This window comes from Phocoena phocoena, chromosome 8 (genome assembly GCF_963924675.1).
Source record: "Phocoena phocoena chromosome 8, mPhoPho1.1, whole genome shotgun sequence".
In the NCBI taxonomy this organism is placed as follows: Eukaryota; Metazoa; Chordata; class Mammalia; order Artiodactyla; family Phocoenidae; genus Phocoena; species Phocoena phocoena.
In genome coordinates, this window is record NC_089226.1 from 80,380,145 (window position 1) to 80,399,301 (window position 19,157).

The 19,157-nt window shown below is 34.1% G+C and overlaps 1 protein-coding gene across 2 annotated transcripts in view; it reads left to right on the forward strand.

Moving 5' to 3' along the window:
* METTL15 (methyltransferase 15, mitochondrial 12S rRNA N4-cytidine) overlaps positions 1–19,157 on the forward strand; it is a 195,703-nt gene that overhangs the window by 86,602 nt on the left and 89,944 nt on the right. The gene's annotated exons all lie outside the window — the stretch shown is intronic.

Consider the following 19,157-nt stretch of genomic DNA (forward strand, 5'->3'; position numbering starts at 1 on the left):
GGGGAATTGTTCTACTATGTGAAGCTCCAGAGACTGAAATCAACAAAATAGATGAGAATTTTAGAGGTAAAGTTTGACTTGACTATCCAACAAAGAAAAGGTCTCTTTGGTGAAGTAGCAAAAGTATGACCATAGAAAAGTTTAATCACAGGCTAAAGGTAGAAAGTTGGATTACTAATCTAGAATAGTCTTTTTCATCCTCTCTCAGGTGCCAGACTCTGCAAATCCATCAATGTGATTAAATATCCCAATAAAAGTGTAAATAAATATACCTAGATTTTTGTTTGCAAGATCACAGTGTTTATGGAGTCCCTGGAAACCCATTTGACCCCAGGTTCTTTATTTCTAAGAAAATATGAAGATGTGGTTTAGTTCCAGAGTAGTTGTTTTTTTTTTTTTTAATCTTTCTGTCATTTTAAGCAACGTAACTTAGATGCACCTTCTTTAAGAAGGTTTGTACTAGGGCATTCATATTTGTGAAACTTCTTAGGAGTTCACTTGATTATGACCTGAACATTTATAGAATGAGTGTAAGTCTCCATTATATTTCACTATCATAGACAATCTGAATTTTCTTAGATATTATTGTTTCTAAAGGCAGTGATTCCCAAGGTCTCTTATTCTTTCAAACACCCTAGTTTCTTAAATGGAGCTTAAAATTATCAATTTTATCAGGCGTAATTTTTTACCTAACAGGAATCTGGAGGCTCTGTATTCTCTTCAGCTTACATATGTAGAAACTATTAGCTACACATATTAAAGGTATACATGTCTTAATAGAGATGGGATGAATTTCACCCATCACCCAATAATCTCATTTTATTAAATTATACTATCTTGTCTCAAATCTTACTGAGATATTTTTAGTTCATCGACAAAATAATTCCTTTGCCTAACCTAATAAATTAATTAAAGAACAATAAGATAAATCAAAATAAAGGAGGAAGAGGTAATTAATACAGATAAAAGCTGGAATCAAAGAAACTGAAAAACAAAAAAACAAAAAAAAAGAAAAAAAGGAGAAAGAAATCCCAAGAGATCATTCTTTGCATTCTTTGAAAATAGCAAAATCTTTTTCACGCTGATTGTTAAAGGAAAAAGAGAGCAAAAATATATGCTTAAGTTTGAGAGAGAAGACCAGCCAGAGACACAAGGTAAATTATAAGATGATACTACTGTAATTCTGTGGCAACATGTGAAACCTAGATAAATGAATGATGTCCTAGCAAAATATAAATTATTAAAATTGACTCAATAATTACAAAACTTTAATAGGTTATTACCATAAAAGAGATTAGAAAGGTAACTAAAGTACATAGGAAAATGCACAGTGATCAGATTTGCAATTGTTATCTAGCTCTTATAAAGAATAGGAAAGGGACTTCCCTGGTGGTGCAATGCTTAAGAATCCGCCTGCTAATGCAGGGGACGCGGGTTCGATCCCTGGTCTGGGAAGATCCCATATGCCACGGAGCAACTAAACCCATGTGCCACAACTACTGAGCCTGCGCTCTAGAGCCCGCGAGCCACAACTACTTAGTTGGCATGCCACAACTACTGAAGCCCACGTGCCTAGAGCCCGTGCTCTGCCACCACACTGAAAAGCCTGCACACCGCCATGAAGAGTAGCCCCCACTTGCCGCAACTAGAGAAAGCCTGCGCACAAAGCAAAGAAGCAAAGAAGACCCAACGCAGCCAAAAATAAATAAATAAATTTTAAAAAGAATAGGAAAGAGCGTTGCCTTTTATGCTAGTCCTGACCATGGTAAATAAAGCTCTTAAAATTCATTTTATATTGAATCCAGCATTAATACCTAATTCTGCTAGAGATAGTATAAAAGGAAAAAGAGAAAAAGTCTAACCTCACTGAAATATATAAATGCAGAATTCAAAATGCAAACTAGCATATCTAATTCACCCTTCATTTAGTTAAAAGGATAATAAAAGAATAATACCTATGGCCTAATAGGATTTAATTCAAGAATACAAGAATGGCTCCATATCAGATAGTCAATCAATGATAGGTTGATAAGCATCACAATGATCAGCTAGCTGTTCTTATTAAAATCTCTAAGTTAAATGGAAATATAAGTCAACTACTTAAACGTAAAATATCCTATTAACCAAGGACAAATAACAGTTATTTTCTCAAAAGGTGAAATACTATAACAATCTAGTCAAAAATCAGGTTGTAAATATGGATTAACTTCTATATATATTTTAATCAGTATTTTTGGAAGGTCTGGCAGATGTAATTAAAAAACTAAAGAAAGGTTAAAATAGTCTTTTTTTATATAATGATTTGACTGAATACTTAAAAACCCAAAAGGACTTGTAAAATTAATAAGATGATACAAAATGGTTAGATAAAAATTTAAAAATCTACTCAAGTAGTAAATACCTAGAAAGGGAAGTGGGAAAAAAATATTCCATTCTTAAAAGCACCTAAAACTTTATAAAATAGTTATAAATTTAGTAAGAAAGACACATTTCCAAATAAAAATAAACCTATATAATTCTATTGAAGGACGTAAAAGATCTGAACAAAAGAGAAAGCATATGTGTTTGGGGGTAAAACAAATTACTATTATAAAAGTAATTCCAGGAAGTATATTAATTGATTTCACCTTAACTGATGTGTGTTTTTTTTAACTTAGGTAATATAATGTTGAGTAGATATGGGGGGAAGAGTGACAAGGTCTTTTGGGAAAAAGAAAAAATTGAGAGGAAACTTGCCTTACCAGATGTCAGATCACACTATAAAGTCACTGTAGTGAAATCAATATTATACTGGCATAAGAATAGGCAAGTAGGTTAGTGGAGCAGAGAATCCAGATATAGATCCTACTACATAAAAGAATTTAATAGAAGATAAAGGTGTTTTAATTCATTGAGAAAATAGTGCATTATTAAATAAATGGTGTTGGTACAATGCATATCAAACTTGAAGAAAATAAAATGGACCCCTATTTTAAATCAGATTCAAAAGTAATTTCCAGATAGAGTAAAAATGTATGAAAAAATTGAAAATAAAAGTCCTGTTAGAAAATTGAGATTATATATACAATCTAAAGGTAAGAAACTGTCTTAGTTGAGACTCGAAATCATAAATCTATAAAAATAAATAATAGAAATATCTATTTATATAAAAATTTTAAAAATATATGGCAAAAATCGTATGGTAAAATTTCCAAACAGTTAACTTAGAGAAGATATATTAGTAATATGGAGGATAAGAAAAGGAATGATATTATAGAAGAGGAAAAATATATTTTTTCTAAGTTCTCAACTGGGATCCCTGTAACAAAAGGCAGATTAATAACAGAAAAGCATATAAATTTATTTAAGTTTTACATGACTCATGAGAATTCATGAGGAAATGAAGACCCAAAGATAACAGTAAAACTGGAGCATTTTTATATTAGATTTGATGAAGAGTGGAAAGTTACAGAAAAATATGATAGGACCAAGGGTATGAGCTAAGGATAGTAATGTGGGCAAAATTTAGCAAGTCCCATTTATTTAGATTCCTCTCGTCCCTTCATTTTCAGAGATAAGGAAGCTTTTTTGGGTTTAGGCAGGCATCTCTCACATGAAGAGCTTATGACCTACATGTGCCATTTCTCAAATTCCTTCAGTTTAAAAATATTCGCTATACCAAGTTGCCATATTTTGAGGTAGCTTTTCCTGAACCCCATCAATATTTATCATATAGGAAGAGTTCTCTCAAACTTGATAAGACAACAAATTCCAATTTGAAAAGTGGGTAAAGGATAGAAGGGTCAGTAATAGAAGAACAATGTGTGAAAAGACGCTCCACATAAGTAGCAGTGAGGGGGAAAATGAAATTAAAATAATAATGGTGTAATACTTTTTACTTATCAAACTGGGAAGACGTAACAATTTTGAAAGTGAGCACACGGGGGAAATGATACTTATTTTTCATGGATATCTTTTAATGTTAAAAAAATTGTATATGCATTGTTTGTATATACAATCATGGAGAACTTGAGAAAGAAGGAATTAATGGTGGGGGGAAGTATGGAGAAAGGGAAACCAATGGTTAAAAGAAACAAACCTAGGGCTTCCCTGGTGGCGCAGTGCTTGAGAGTTCGCCTGCCGATGTGGGGGACGCGGGTTCGTGCCCCGGTCTGGGGGGGTCCCATGTGCCGCGGAGCTGCTGGGCTCGTGAGCCATGGTCACTGGGCCTGCGCGTCTGGAGCCTGTGCTCCACAGTGGGAAAGGCCGCAGCGGTGAGAGGCCCGCGTACCGCAAAAAAAAAAAAAAAAAAAAAAGAAACCTAGAGATTATATGACGCATCTCCGCATATGTATGTAAATTAGAAAAAGCCAAGTAATGCTATATATTATTATAAATATCTACATGTATAGTTATAGTATAAAAATATACATGACAAAGATAAACACAAATTTGGGCTACGGATTATTTCTGGGGATAATGGATAAATGGATGGATGGTTTGTTGGAAGGATTGACAAATTAGATAAATTGATTATCTTCTTAAAAATACATATGTAGGGCTTCCCTGGTGGCACAGTGGTTGAGAGTCCGCCTGCCGATGCAGGGGACATGGGTTCGTTCCCCGGTCCGGGAAGATCCCGCATGCCGTTGAGCGGCTAGGCCCATGAGCCATGGCCGCTGAGCCTGCGCGTCCGGAGCCTGTGCTCCAAAACGGGAGAGGCCACAACAGTGAGAGGCCTGCGTACCGCAAAAAAAAAAAAAGAAAAATACGTATGTAATCCTGTAACTGATATCTAGGATTACATATGTATTCTTAAGAAGATCATCAATAACATTGTTCATTTTTTGTCTTTGGTTTTTATTTTAAAACTGTTTTTCATTGCATAGTAAAGTTGAACACGTGATTCAGTAATAAAAAAATACATATGTAATTACAACTTGCAATAAAGTGTACAAAAAGGAAGCATTTTGTCATTTCAACGTTTACATCTTTTAAGAAAATCTAGTAATTTCTTTCATTTATTTATTTATTTTGTTGTTGTCAAAGAGTAGCCTATGCTTCTCCTGAAAAATCCCATGTTCTTCACTCTGTCAAAACTAAGTCAAAAATAGAAACTAACATTTTCACAGAAAACTAAGCAGTTCATGGGAAAGCTGAATTTTAGGCTAACCCATTTTAGCTCTTTCAGAAAAGATGACATGTCAGGTCACCTGTTGTTTGAAAACTGAAACTTTTCCCTATTGCCTCTGAAGACTGTACAAGAGGAAACACATTAAAATTGGAGCAGTGGGGTGTTGGCTGACTTTTACCACAGTGGAAGATGGATATTGGAAGACAGTTTTTTTAAACAATTTTTTGTTTTCTGAATTTAGGGATAATATGTGCTCCATACACTGAGTTTAGAGAATATAGACATGTATAAAGAAAATATGAAAATTATAATTGATTCAATCATTTGACTGTAGGTAAAGCAGATTATAAAAATATAATAAGCTGTTACTTTCAATAGTTTATAAAAGTAGATATTCTCATTGGGGTAAACTTATACAGAAAAGTATATAGAAAAAAATGAAACTCACTTACCATTCCACCACCTTAATCAGTAGTAATGATTTTGTGTATTTCATTCCATCTTTTTTTTTTTAACATCTTTATTGGAGTCTAATTGCTCTACAATGGTGTGTTAGTTTCTGCTTTATAACAACGTGAATCAGCCATTACATATACATATATCCCCATACCTCCTCCCTCTTGTGTCTCCCTCCCACCCTCCCTATCCCACCCCTCTAGGTGGTCACAAAGCACTGAGCTGATCTCCCTGTGCTATGTGGCTGCTTCCTACTTGCTATCTATTTTACATTTGGTAGCATGTATATGTCCATGCCACTCTCTCACTTTGTCCCAACTTACCCTTCTTCCTCCCTGTGTCCTCAAGTCCATTCTCTACATCTGCATGTTTATTCCTGTCCTGTCCCTAGGTTCTTCAGAACCTTTTTTTTTTTTTTTTTAGATTCCATATATATGTGTTAGCATACGGTATTTGTTTTTCTCTTTCTGACTTACTTCACTCTGTATGACAGTCTCTAGGTCCATCCACCTCACTACAAATAACTCAATTTCGTTTCTTTTTATGGCTGAGTAATATTCCATTGTATATATGTGCCACATCTTCTTTATCCATTCATCTGTTCATGGACACTTAGGTTGCTTCCATGTCCTGGCTATTGTAAATAGCGCTGCAATGACCATTGTGGTACATGACTCTTTTTGAATTATGGTTTTCTCAGGGTATATGCCCAGTAGTGGGATTGCTGGGTCCTATGGTAGTTCTATTTTTAGTTTTTTAAGGAACCTCCATCTGTTCTCTATAGTGGCTGTATCAATTTACATTTCCCACCAACAGTGCAAGAGGGTTCCCCATTCCATCTTTTTAATTGCCAGTATTTCATTATATTTTATGTACTATTTCTTGTTTGAACTTTTTGGATAGTTTTACTTTTTTATACTTCTAAAATGTTGGAATATCTTGGCCAAGTTTAAAAACCATTTTGATCAATTGTATTAAATACATAGCTAATTTAGAAAGAATTGATGTCTTGATATATTTTTCATTGATGATATATTTTTCCATTGATTACAGTATTTATGTTTCTGAGTAATATTTTTTCTTAATTAAAATGATAAAGTACAGAAAAGTGCTGAGAAGAAAATTTAAATTATTCCTAGTCCACCACCACCAAAATTAATAGTTTGGTAAACTTCTTCCTAATCGTTTTGGTTATATATATATGTATATATATACACACACATATATATACATTCATACATATACACATATATAGTTTACAAAATTTGATTCTATTTATACATTATCAGCACATTCTTATTTCATTAAATTACCTTAAAGAATAGTTTTATTGGTTGCAGAATATTTCCTTTATGTAATTATAACTTAATTTATTAGAATTCTAATTCTAATATAGTCTTATCCTTATCCATATTACTGCTGTTTTAAGTCTTTCTGTGCTGTGTTATTTTAGATGTACTTCCTATAAACAAATACCAGATATATTTCCTTTGTGTAAACAAATCTGTTTTTAGTAAAGGGTAATTAAATCAGGATATGCTTACTCTTTCTGTGTCATCTTGTTTTATATTTTCTATTTTTGTGTTTTATTGAAATTATCTTTGGCATTTAAATTTTCTTTTGTCCATTATCCACATATACATATTTGTTTTTGCCTTTTATCTAGCAATTTTGATGACATTAAAAATTTTTTTTAATTTACTACTGGCTGGTGTTAATATTTTTTAAGATTAAAAGTACTTAAATATTTTTTACTGTTAAGTGTGCAGAAAGAAATAGTTTTTGATTAACCAGCCCATGTAAAGTGAGAACTTATTTCCTGAATTTTTATTTCCCTCTCTTTTCCCACTTCTTGGCTTTTAAAATATGATTTTGGCTTTTAGACATTAATATCTACTATTATGATAATTATTAACATTTGCATTGTTTGGCAGTAATATTTAAAGTAATCATACTTAAACTGATTTAATTCATTTCAATGTACCCCACTAGCCTTTTTATAACACTGTAAGTCCCCTTTCAAGTTCTTTATGTAGGCTCATTTCTCTACCAATTGATTACATCTTAGTTTTTCTATAAATATGCAAAAGGGAAATATCTATGCCTTTGTCTACCCAACACTGTGTTTCTAATGCTTTCTAACATGGGCAACAGTTGATTTAGGATGGCAGTTTGGGAACTGAATAGATATTACTCTTTTTTTTCTGACATGTAGTATTGTGGAGAAGTCTGAGATCAACCTAGTTTATTTTTTCCTTTCCTAGGTAATCTGTTTCTCACTCCTTCCTCCTACTATTAGGCTGGATGCTTACTAGATATATTTCTTCGAATATTTTTGACATTCATAAATTTCACTAAGAAATATTACTAATTAATCTCTTTTTATCAATTTTCCATGTACTCTGTGAATAATTTTGGCCTATGGATCAGGTCTTTTCTCTACAAAGGAGTTTTTGTGTTAGTTACCCTCTAATCTTTTTTCGGTTTTTTTAACCTGTGAGCACTTATGATTTGTTGGTTGGAGTGTTATCTGTCCCACATGTCTTTTATTTCCTTTCTTAGTGTTTTCTGCTACTTTTACTTTGCCTCAGTATTATAGGAAATCTCTTCAGACTTATTCCATGTGTTACAGATTTGGTTTTCTACAGTGTCGATTATGGGTTTTTTTTGTTCTTTTTTTTTTGTGTGTGGTACGGGGGCCTCTCACTGTTGTGGCCTCTCCCGTTGTGGAGCACAGCCTCCGGACACGCAGGCTCGGCGGCCGTGGCTCGCGGGCCCAGCCGCTCCGCGGCATGCAGGATCTTCCCGGACCGGGGCACGAACCCGTGTCCTCTGCATCGGCAGGCAGACTCTCAACCACTGTGCCACCAGGGAAGCCCTAGCATATTCTTTTAGTGAGTCATGAAATCATTTTTGGGGGGTCTTGATCAGCATTTTATGGAATGGAATGGAATAGAATAGGAAATACCATGTTACATAATGGAAGTTAAATTAAGTATCATTTCCAGTGAAATAATATATATGTTTACATTTATACACATATATATTGTATTTTTGTATATGGGATTGCAGTTAAACCATATTTCTGACTATGTATCTTGATCAAAAATTTTTGAAAACTACCTATCCTATATGGCTATATCCCACATATTTGTTCACACTGTGTACTAAATGTTCATTGAAGGCAGAAACTTTGTCTAATGTATGTTCATATCCCTAGAACCTAGCTCTGCTTGGAATATATATGGAAGTTAACAAGTGTTTATTTATGGTTCAAACAAAACAGAAACCAGTGGTGTGAATGACAGTTATACTTTCTAGGATCCTGTTGCCTGGAAACCCCAATATGCCTAGAGAATTAGAACCCCCTGAAAACTGCATCTCTTAAACTGTACTTTGCCTGTCTTGCAATGAATGAAACAGAATATGAAATATAGATACTGACTACGAAGAAAGGACACATGGTTGGGGAGTGGAATCGAGTTTCAGAGTAAGAGATGTCTGTACTCAAAATATTTACAGTGTACACCACTGAATTGTACACTTTAAAAGGGTGAACGTTATGGTAAGTGAATGGCATCTCGATTTTTAAAATTATGATTTCTTTTAGATTCAGATCTTTTACATTTAGATTTATATTAGATAAGTGATTAAAACATTTTAATCAACTCATTAAAAAACATTTATAGTGTATGAAAATTATTTAACTTTTCTCCTGATTTGGGATTATGATAGTACCTTAGAGAAGGAATGATGAACAGGCTCAAAAATGTATCTTATCCCAGGTTTACCAAATGAACTGCCTTTCTCAGTTTTCTAAGTCAACCCTTACTCTTCTGAATTCCTACCAGGTGTGCTGTATAGTCTCCATTTGTCTTTAGAACCTCTCTCTGCCCTTGTCTACACCGATCCCAGGAAGATGACTTTTATGGATTTATCGACAACATTTATCTCCTGGCTTCTGCTTGGGTTCAGCAAATGGGTGACACTGGCAGGAAATCAGAGGACAGAGAAGATGAGGTCAGAATGTGTTTTAGCAGTGGCCACATTCCTCTTCAAAGTTCATTGTTCATAGGCCTCTCCTACTAGATGCAGCTCTGACTCTTTGGGCTTTCAGTTACCACTCTTTGCCCTTGCCCCTTCACCTCTTAGCTTCAGGGTACTTCTCACATCCCTTTTTGCCTCTCCTTAACCTAGTCATGTGTTTGTAAATAGTCTCTTTATTAAAGTTTTTTCAATTTCCATACTTGGATGTGCTTTTTTTTTCTTGCCAGAAACTTTGCAGACTCACAAAGAACCTTCTTTGTCTCTAGCTGGATCCTTCCCCTTTGGACTCATCCAGATCTGACTTAAGACAAATATCCATCCACACCGTTGGAGAAGCAGTCTAGATTTTGGAATCAAACAGTCTTGGTTTGGAGTCTTAATTCTGCCTCTTTTAGCTGTAGGATTTTAGATGTGTGACTTAACCTTTCAGAGTTTTTATTCTCATCTGTAAAATGAGTTCCTATTCATACGTATCTCATTCTATGTTATGAGGACTAAATTATTTAATTAAATTGTTTAGCATAAAATTAATTAATACTAGCTATAGTTGCTGTGTTATAATAATGATTATATAAGATAATATATGATTATGCTAATTATTATCATCATAACTCTAAGTGAGAAGTTTCATTGGTGTATACCAGGATGATTGGCTTTTATTTCCTGTCTTTATCTGCTTGGTTCCTTAACATGCACATATCAGAGTCAGTTTAAGATTTAAGGTGTGGAACACTGCATCCAACTTCCTTCACATTGCAAAGTGTTCTGACATTTGCCTTTTATTACAGGCTCTCTTTCCCATTGTCAGTGTAAATACTGAAGACTACCTCTGTCAGTGTAAATACTGAAAACTACATCCAAGCACTATTCCAATGAACTGTATCATTGTCTTCTTCCCCCTCCCACCCAGACTTACATTTTATAAGTTTTGATTTCACCATCAACTCTTGGCTTCAGGCCAAAATAACTAATATTTTTTGAATGTCATCAACCAATCAGAAAATGTTTCCTATGTGTCTCCCATTCTTTGGCTTTCTCCTTCTGTATTCATATGTTGCTGGCTTCCCGGAAGCTACTTTTTCCTCATTAAAGAAGGTTGAAGTTTTTCCATATTTAATTTTTAGCCCTTCTTGTTCTGAAACCTGAAAATTCTGGAAGGCTGATTCTTGAGTTGTCTTCATTTTCTGTAGATTTAAGGTCTTCTTATTTATTATTTAGCTTATTACTGACATAAGTAGAGTCTGCAAATGTTTATTTCAGATAAACTCTTTGGTTTTTGCTTTCTGACTATACAAACTATAGACTTATGTAGACATGTATAATAATTAACACCTCTACACCCATTCCCAAGTAGTGTTATAGATTTATTTCTTTAGTTAGAATATTTAATTTAAAGTTTATAAAACTGATTCATGGAAGTCAACATGTATATTGAAATGCAAATGGTGTTTCATATTATCATAACTATGAGAAAATGAATTACCTCTTCACAAACTTAAGATAATCCATTTTTATTGCCTACGTCATTTGAACATAACCATATGGTACCAGGATAAGAATAGCAGCTTGTTCAGCACAAGAATGACTATACCTAGAAAGCCTTCATTTTATTTTATCTTGTGTAAGCAATACATATTTAGAGACATATTTTATTACATATGAGAAATTTTTAGTAAAATCCTTTATGCTTGGGCTTCTGGGTTATTAAAAGAATGAAAACAATAGTTGTATTTTCTCTAACATACTAAACTAATTAAATCAAAATACTTGCTATAATTACACATATAATCCTCCTGTTCTTTACACCCCCACTTTTGCCTGATATTTAAAGTAAAACTGAAACAAACAGCTGCTGGATTGGATTATCTACTTTAGTATTTTATTCTTGTTTCCTAAGAGAATACAATCTAAATTTAATGCACAATTCAACATTCATTTTAGAGCCTGCTGTATATAGGGAAATAGGCTGGGGATGGGGAATGCTCAGAAGCCCAAGATAAGGGCTCTGTGTCTCTGTACCACAAGAGACAGCTCAATCTAATAGATAGGTAAGCCACTAACGAGATCAGGTAGATAAATCTCCTGGAAGGGAAAATATCAAATGTATTCTAAACCCAAATTTAAATTATTTTTAGAATATCTGTTCTTAATTTCACTGTAAGTATTGTTTGTTACTCATTTAGTGCATTTCAAGAAACTATTTTGGGGCAGATATTAAACTGCATTCTGAGGTATAGCTGGGTAAAAAGAGCAATATAATCTCTTTCTACTTTACCAGAAATTATAGATATTAAACAGGTATTTACAATACAGAGTAATGAGTGTCAGGACTCTTAGATATTGTAGAAATAAGCTTCTATAACATAGAAGAACTGACTATGTTATTTAAATAAAATACCATTACTATAAATATTTATGAGAAGGAAGGATACCCATTATATAGGACATATTATGGACGTTTCATAGGACAAGTAAAATGTTTGTAATAATATCACTGATCAAGTTAAGTGAGCTGTTCAAGCAGTACTTCTATACAGCAGGCTTTATTCCATGGTAAAATTCTTATAGTTTTTCAATGATGAAACATAGCTTTCCAGATAAAGTTAAACTTTTTGGCTTACCACAGGAGGCCATTAAGGATTTGGCCTCTGTCCTTTCTCTAGATTTATTACCCATGACTCCACCCCAGTCTCCTCATACCCTCCATGAAGTATTAAACTACTTTTACATAATAAACTCATCATGTTTTGTCCTACCACTCTCTATGTCTACATGCTGTTCATCTAACTGGAGCATTATTTACCCCACTAAGTGCCATGTTCTTTAGGAAGTCATCGGTGACTTTCCCAGTCTGATTTAGTATCCTTCTCTTCCCCCATCACACCCTGTGCAATCTTTATCCAAACTCTTAACACACTATTCTGTTGGTTTACTTCCATATACTGTACGCTCCTTCAAGCATGACTGTGTCTTACCTGACTGTTTCTTCAGAATTCTGTAGTAGATATGGATTAAGGTCATATGGATAAATGTATAAATGAATGGATGATAATTTTCCATTTTCTGCATCAAATGTGTAGATGAAGAAATTCGACGCAATTTGCTGAGTTTATCTTGCTTTCCATTTTCACAATGTAAATAGAACCCTTTTAAATCTCCAAACCACTGTTTGAAATAATGTTGTTAGTCTAGATTTAGGTTCCAGAGAGAATTAAGGGGCTAACTGCAGACTCAACTCTTCACTAAATACAGAACTTCTCACAGAAATATTAGGAAATAAACTCTGATTAGATATAGTATACCTTCCAATGAACTCAGAGCCCTTATTACCAGCTTTTACAAGTTTTTACAAAACTGATACAAAAGCTGGTACAAAAACCAGTTATCATCTATTTCTACTTGAGGGTCCTGCACACCAAAGGAACCTATATGAGAATATACATATTCCCATTATGAAAAGATCTTTAGATACTATATATTATAAGAAACTATTCCATTCTCTACTAATGCTGGTCTGTTTTCCTTTTACTGAAACTGAAAAATTCAGATTTAAAATGTCAAACTCCTATAAATAAAAATAATCATGTATTTTAAAGAAACAAAAGCTAATTATATGACATTAAATTATCATGTAATAATTAAAGATATCAGGATACATAGAATAATTCAGAAAATGCTTTTTGTATTAATGCCCTTACTTATTTTATATCTTGGAGAATTATTTTTCATATCAGCAAGTATATTAAAAGGAACATATTGTGTGCAATGTGTAGGCTCAGTGTAGGATTTTCTGCACTAAAACTTTGCAGCGATATTGGTTAATTGCTAGGTTTCAGGCACCTTTCTAACCTTCTTTTTAGTGGGTGTGAAAGGGTTTATTTGTAAGAGATATCGCTACTGACAGAATTTTATCTTTTTCTCCTGGAATCTCAACAGCAATTCCCATGTTAGAGGCATCCCCAGAAAGCTCGTCAAAGGATTTCCACCCACACTCTGAATATCTAACAGGGCTTGACCCATTTTTCTCCCCTTATTAAAGTAGCAGCATACGCATCATGAGGAAAAATAGAATAAGAGCTAGTCTAAGCTTGGAATTTCAAAGTTATCTACCAATATGGAAGAAATTCAAGTGGAAAACAAAATTAGTCTTTATTTCTTATTATACCCCTAATAACAATCTAAATTTCTCACATTAAGGAACCACATCTGATATCATGAATATAGTTTTTTTTTAAGTGGTTTAAAATTTATACTTATATTATCAAATGCAATGAATGTAAATACACAAAATGGAGCACATTATAAGTGAAGAGTACTTCTTTGTACCTGATTTTATGACACAAAGTATTTTTTATAAACCACTTTATTGAGGTATGAATGACACTTAAAAAGCTGTACATATTAAATGTATACAACTTGATGAATTTGGAGATAAGTATACATCCATGAAACCATCACCACAATCTATGCCATAAACATATTCATTACCTCTAAAAGTTTATTCTCATTCTTTTTATTATTATTATTTGTGTGATAAGAATACTTAACATAAGATCTACCCTCTTAGCAAACTTTAAAATATATAATACAGTATTGTTCACTGTAGAATCTATGCTGTACAGTAGATCTCTAGGATTTATTTACCTTGTATAACTGACACTTTGTACCCTTTGCCTAATACCTCCCCAATTCCCTTTCCCCACAGCACCTGGCAACCACCATTCTATTCTGTGCTTCTGACTATTTTAGATTAGGAGACAAAGTATTTTCCTTACCGGTTAAATAATGTAGATAGTAATAATTAAAACCAGACTAAAACTTTGAATATTAATATTAGTAGAATTCTTTAAAGGCAAGCAAAATAATTATAGAGAATAAGAAAAGGTATTTTTAAAATAATTTTGCTCATATAAATAATGACATCTGGATATTAAATTTCTATATCCATCTGAACCATAAGTTATTCCCCCACCATGGCATCCAGATACTCATATAGATTGTGGATGATTTTGTTTTTTTAACCTAAAGGTAAAAGTCTCTTTGGAAGACAAGACTACCTTCAGTTTTTTCTGAAGGTAGTTTTTTTAACTATCTGACTTTGGGCAATTTACTTTATGTGTCAGTCACCTCATCTTCATGATCATAAGTGAGAAAAAAATGTTTAATTATTTAAATAAATCTAATTGTTGTTACTATAGCAATTGCATCTTCTGTTTTTATTATTTTGGAGTCAGTCGCCCAGCTAACATTCAAGTACAAATATGTGATTGGTGTGTTCACTTCTTTGTTGTAGTTATTCCATCATCTGTCTAGATTCACTGTTTTGAACTCCTCCTTCCATTCTTTCTTGGATTTACCCAAGAAAAGCTTTCACCTGCTCTACTTTCCAACTCTACCAAAACTCCTCCTGTCACAAACACCAATGATATCCACATTACCAAATTCAATGGTGAATTCTCATTTCTTATCTTACTTAAACTGTCAGCATTATGTGATGTAGTTGCCCACTTCCTCCTCCTTCAAACTATTTTATTGGATTCTTTAGTTTTTCTTCTCCCTGAGCTGTTAGCTTCTTATCAAACTCCTTTACAAGTTCCTTCTCATCTTCCCGTTATATTTGTACTTCTCTGGGAATCATTCTACAGGCCTCTTTTCTATTTATACTCACTCCCTCAGTAATCTTATTCAGTCTCAGACTTTAAAAACTATCTACTCATTGATGACTCTCATATTTTTATCTCTAGACATATTCATCCAGTTGCTTAGTTAACGTTTCCACTTGGCTGTCTAATAGAAATCTCAAATCTAACACATCCAAACAAAGCTTTTGATCTTCCCCTTAAAACCTGCTTTTCCCTGAATCCAACCATCTGTTAAGGGCAATTATATTTTTCTATTTGTTCAGGCAAAATAAAATACTTTTTTAATTAAAAAAAAGAATATTCTGTCTTTTTCATATGCAATACAATTTTGTCTAGAAATCCCATTAGCTGTACCTTCAAAATATACACAAAATCTGGCCCCTATTTACCACCTTAGCAATACCACCCTAGATCAAGCCACCATCATCTCTTGGATTTTTCCCTTCTAACCGGTCTCCCTGCTTCTGCCATTATAATATTTTGGTAGTCAGTTTCAGCACCAGGACAAGTTATCCTTTTTTAAAAACAAATTAGATCATGTCACTCTGCTCTGTGCCTACCTCCATTTTACTCCATTCTAGCCTGACTGGCCTCCCAGCCTCCTTCCTATTCTTTCAATATTTCAAGTGTTCTTGGTATGGTTAGAGAGATATGAGTGAAAGAATACCTGAGTGAGAAAGTAGATGATGGGCAACCCTATTAATCTGCTGATGTGTTCCAAACTTGAAAAATAATAAAAGCCAAGTGGAATTATTTAGCAAGATAATTGTCAGAAAATGAAAGATGTATTTTTAAAGAGCTTATCAGATTTCTCAAAATAGTAAAATACTCTGGAAATATTTTCTTGAAATACCATCCTAGAAACATGGTCATTTGTTCATTTGTTCAACATATATTTGTTGAATACCTACAATGTGCCAGGCACTTTTCTCTGTGCTTGGGCTAAATCAGTGAAAAAATCAGACAAAGAGCCCTGCCCCCATGGAAGTTAATCCTAGCAGGGCAGAACCCATAATAAATATAATAAGTAAATTGTCTATGTGAGAAATGTGATACGTGCCCTGGAAAACTACCAGAACAAAACAAAGGGGATTGAGAATGTGGGGGAACGTAGACAAAGCGAGGTGCGATTTTCTGTAGGGTAAAGAGGGTTTTGTTAAGAATGGGACATTTGAGCAAAGACTCAGAGGAGGTGAGAAATTAGCACAGGATAGATCTGAGAAAATGAGCACCGAGGCAGAGGAGCAGCCAGGGCAGGGCAAAGGCATGAGGGTTAGGCCACACATGCCCATTGTGTTCAAGGAAAAGCAAGGAAGTCCATGTGGGAAGTAGATAATGAGCAAATAAGAGTTAGTTAAGAGTGAGAGATGATGTCAGAAAGCTAATAGGTGGGAGGGAGGTGGTGGTGCTCAGATGACAGATCAGGCAGAGCTTTGTAGGTAGTTGAAAGAGCTTTGGCTTTTATTCTGAGTGGAATGGGAAGTCATTGCAGAATTTTGAGCCCAGGAATGAATGACATTGTCTGACATGTTTTAAAAGCATCACTCTGGCTGCTATGTTGAGAGTACTCTCAAGGGGCAAAGGACAGAAGCAAGGAAGCTAAAACAGGGGGGCTATTAAAATAATATCAATAAAACTCTGTTTAAAATTCCAATCTTCACTAGAATTGTGAGAGTATCAGGACCAGGTATTTGACAGAGAGCTATACATATATAGCTTGTTGTTGTTGCATGTTATTAGCATGCATGTGTTTGTCCACTGTTCTTAAATATTCATATTAAAGTTCTTGTTACTATTTTTAGATTTATTGATTTCCTCTCATGCTTTGCACCATCTCTACTCTGGAGTATGAGCAACTCAAAGACAGAAATGATGTCTTATTCACCTCTGTGTTCTCAGTGCTCAAAATTTGTTTCTTGAATTAAATTAGAACAGCTCCAACATACTGTTAATACACAAAAATTATACTAGAGAGGAAAAGAGCTAAAGATCATTTCCAAATAGTAATCTTTAGTCAATGATAATTTAGTAAGCATCATTCTAGAGTATAAAAATGCTCATTTCTTCAAATGTAAGAAAAAGGATTTCATCAGGTTATAAAGTAATATGGTAGCTTCCTTTCTGTGTTTGTCCATTATATTACTGCTTTTCACTTTCATCGGTGTCTTTACTTTTTCGGTAGATAAAACTCCAGTTTTACCTTACTTGAACTTTCTATAACTATTTCATTTCCAAATGATAAAATAACTATTAACAACTGTCTTGAAGAATTAGGAAGAAAGGACCTCTAGAGTTGATCTGACTAGTGATTTTCAAAATGTTCTCTGTGAACCCTGGAGTTTCTTTGAGACTGCTGTAAAGGGGAGGGGTGTGCTAAGTTGGCAGAGAACCAAATCTCACAGATCTAGCCCAACCTTCTGTAAGAGTTGGTTACTGGCAGACACCAAATTTCTTACATTGTTTTCTAGACATCATATTGCTTTAATAATTTTGTTAACATAGGTATCTGTTATTGAGTGCTTGTTCTTCTGAAAGGAGCAATATGGGGTTAAACTTTACAGCTGAGAATGATTATATGTATTTTTATAATTTCTTTACTAAAAGGAGAACTTACTGAGAAAAAAATATAATTCTGTGCCACATTGAAAGAAAAAAAACCAGTGTGAAAGTAAAAATAGTATATTTTAAAACTGGCATTCTAGAGGGATTTTTGGATGATTTTGAAAATAAATGCCAAAGAGGAGTTCCTAAAATGTATGGAGTCTTGATGTCATCATTGGTGTAAGTAAACAGTCTCCCAGCAGGTGTGCTCCAAGTGGAGTATTCAGTTAACTATAGAAATACTGCTGTGGTTAGAATTAGTCTCATGACTTCTTTTGGTCACACTTTTTCTCTCTTAGCAATAGAAGTTTATGCAACGTGGTATTTGGTACAGTTAAAATAGTTCAAGTGGGAAAGAATATCTAAAAACATAAACTGATGTGTTTGCTCCCTGAATTGCTGTGGTTGAAGGCCCTTTTATCTTCTTACCTGATTTAATAAAATGATATACTGTTGACATTTCAGTTACTTTTTTTTTTTTTTTTGCGGTACGCGGGCCTCTCACCGTGTGGCCTCTCCCGTTGCGGAGCACAGGCTTCGGACGCGCAGGCTCAGCAGCCATGGCTCATGGTCCCAGCCGCTCCGCGGCATGTGGGATCTTCCCGGACCAGGCACGAACCCGTGTCCCCTGCATCGGCAGGCGGACTCTCAACCACTGTGCCACCAGGGAAGCCCTCAGTTACTTTTTTGAGAGGAAAACTGTTTTATTCTAGTTTCCTTCCTTTGGCCAATGTTATAGCATTCAGATGCTTAAGCAAATATATTAGTATTAAAGTTTAATTCAAATTAAGAATAGCACTCTGGGGTCTCTGTGTGGGTTATGGTAACAATATATAAAGTAAGGGGCAAATCATCAATTTTACTAACCATTGGAAACTCATCCTAACTATGTATAGCCTAACCTAGTTGAGAACATATATTTCTGAGAAGGTTGTTTCCTCATCTGTATTCCCTAGGAAAATGTTATATCCAAAGAACAAATAATAACTTTTTACTAAAACCTTGTTTTAGTTATCTATAGGTACATAACAAACCATCACAAAACAAAGCAACAATCATGTTATTATATTCATAATTTTATGGATCAGAAATTTGGGCAGGACACAATGGGGGATATTTCATCTCTGCTCTGTAATGACTGAGGCCTCAGCTGATTGCTTAAATGGCTGGAAATGGCTAGGATAGCCAGTTCAAAACAAATTTTTTAAGAACTTCAAAAGCAGGCAACTAAATAATAATATTTGATGATGTGTTCATAGATTTAAAAAAAACTATGAAGAAAAGCAAGGGAATAATTA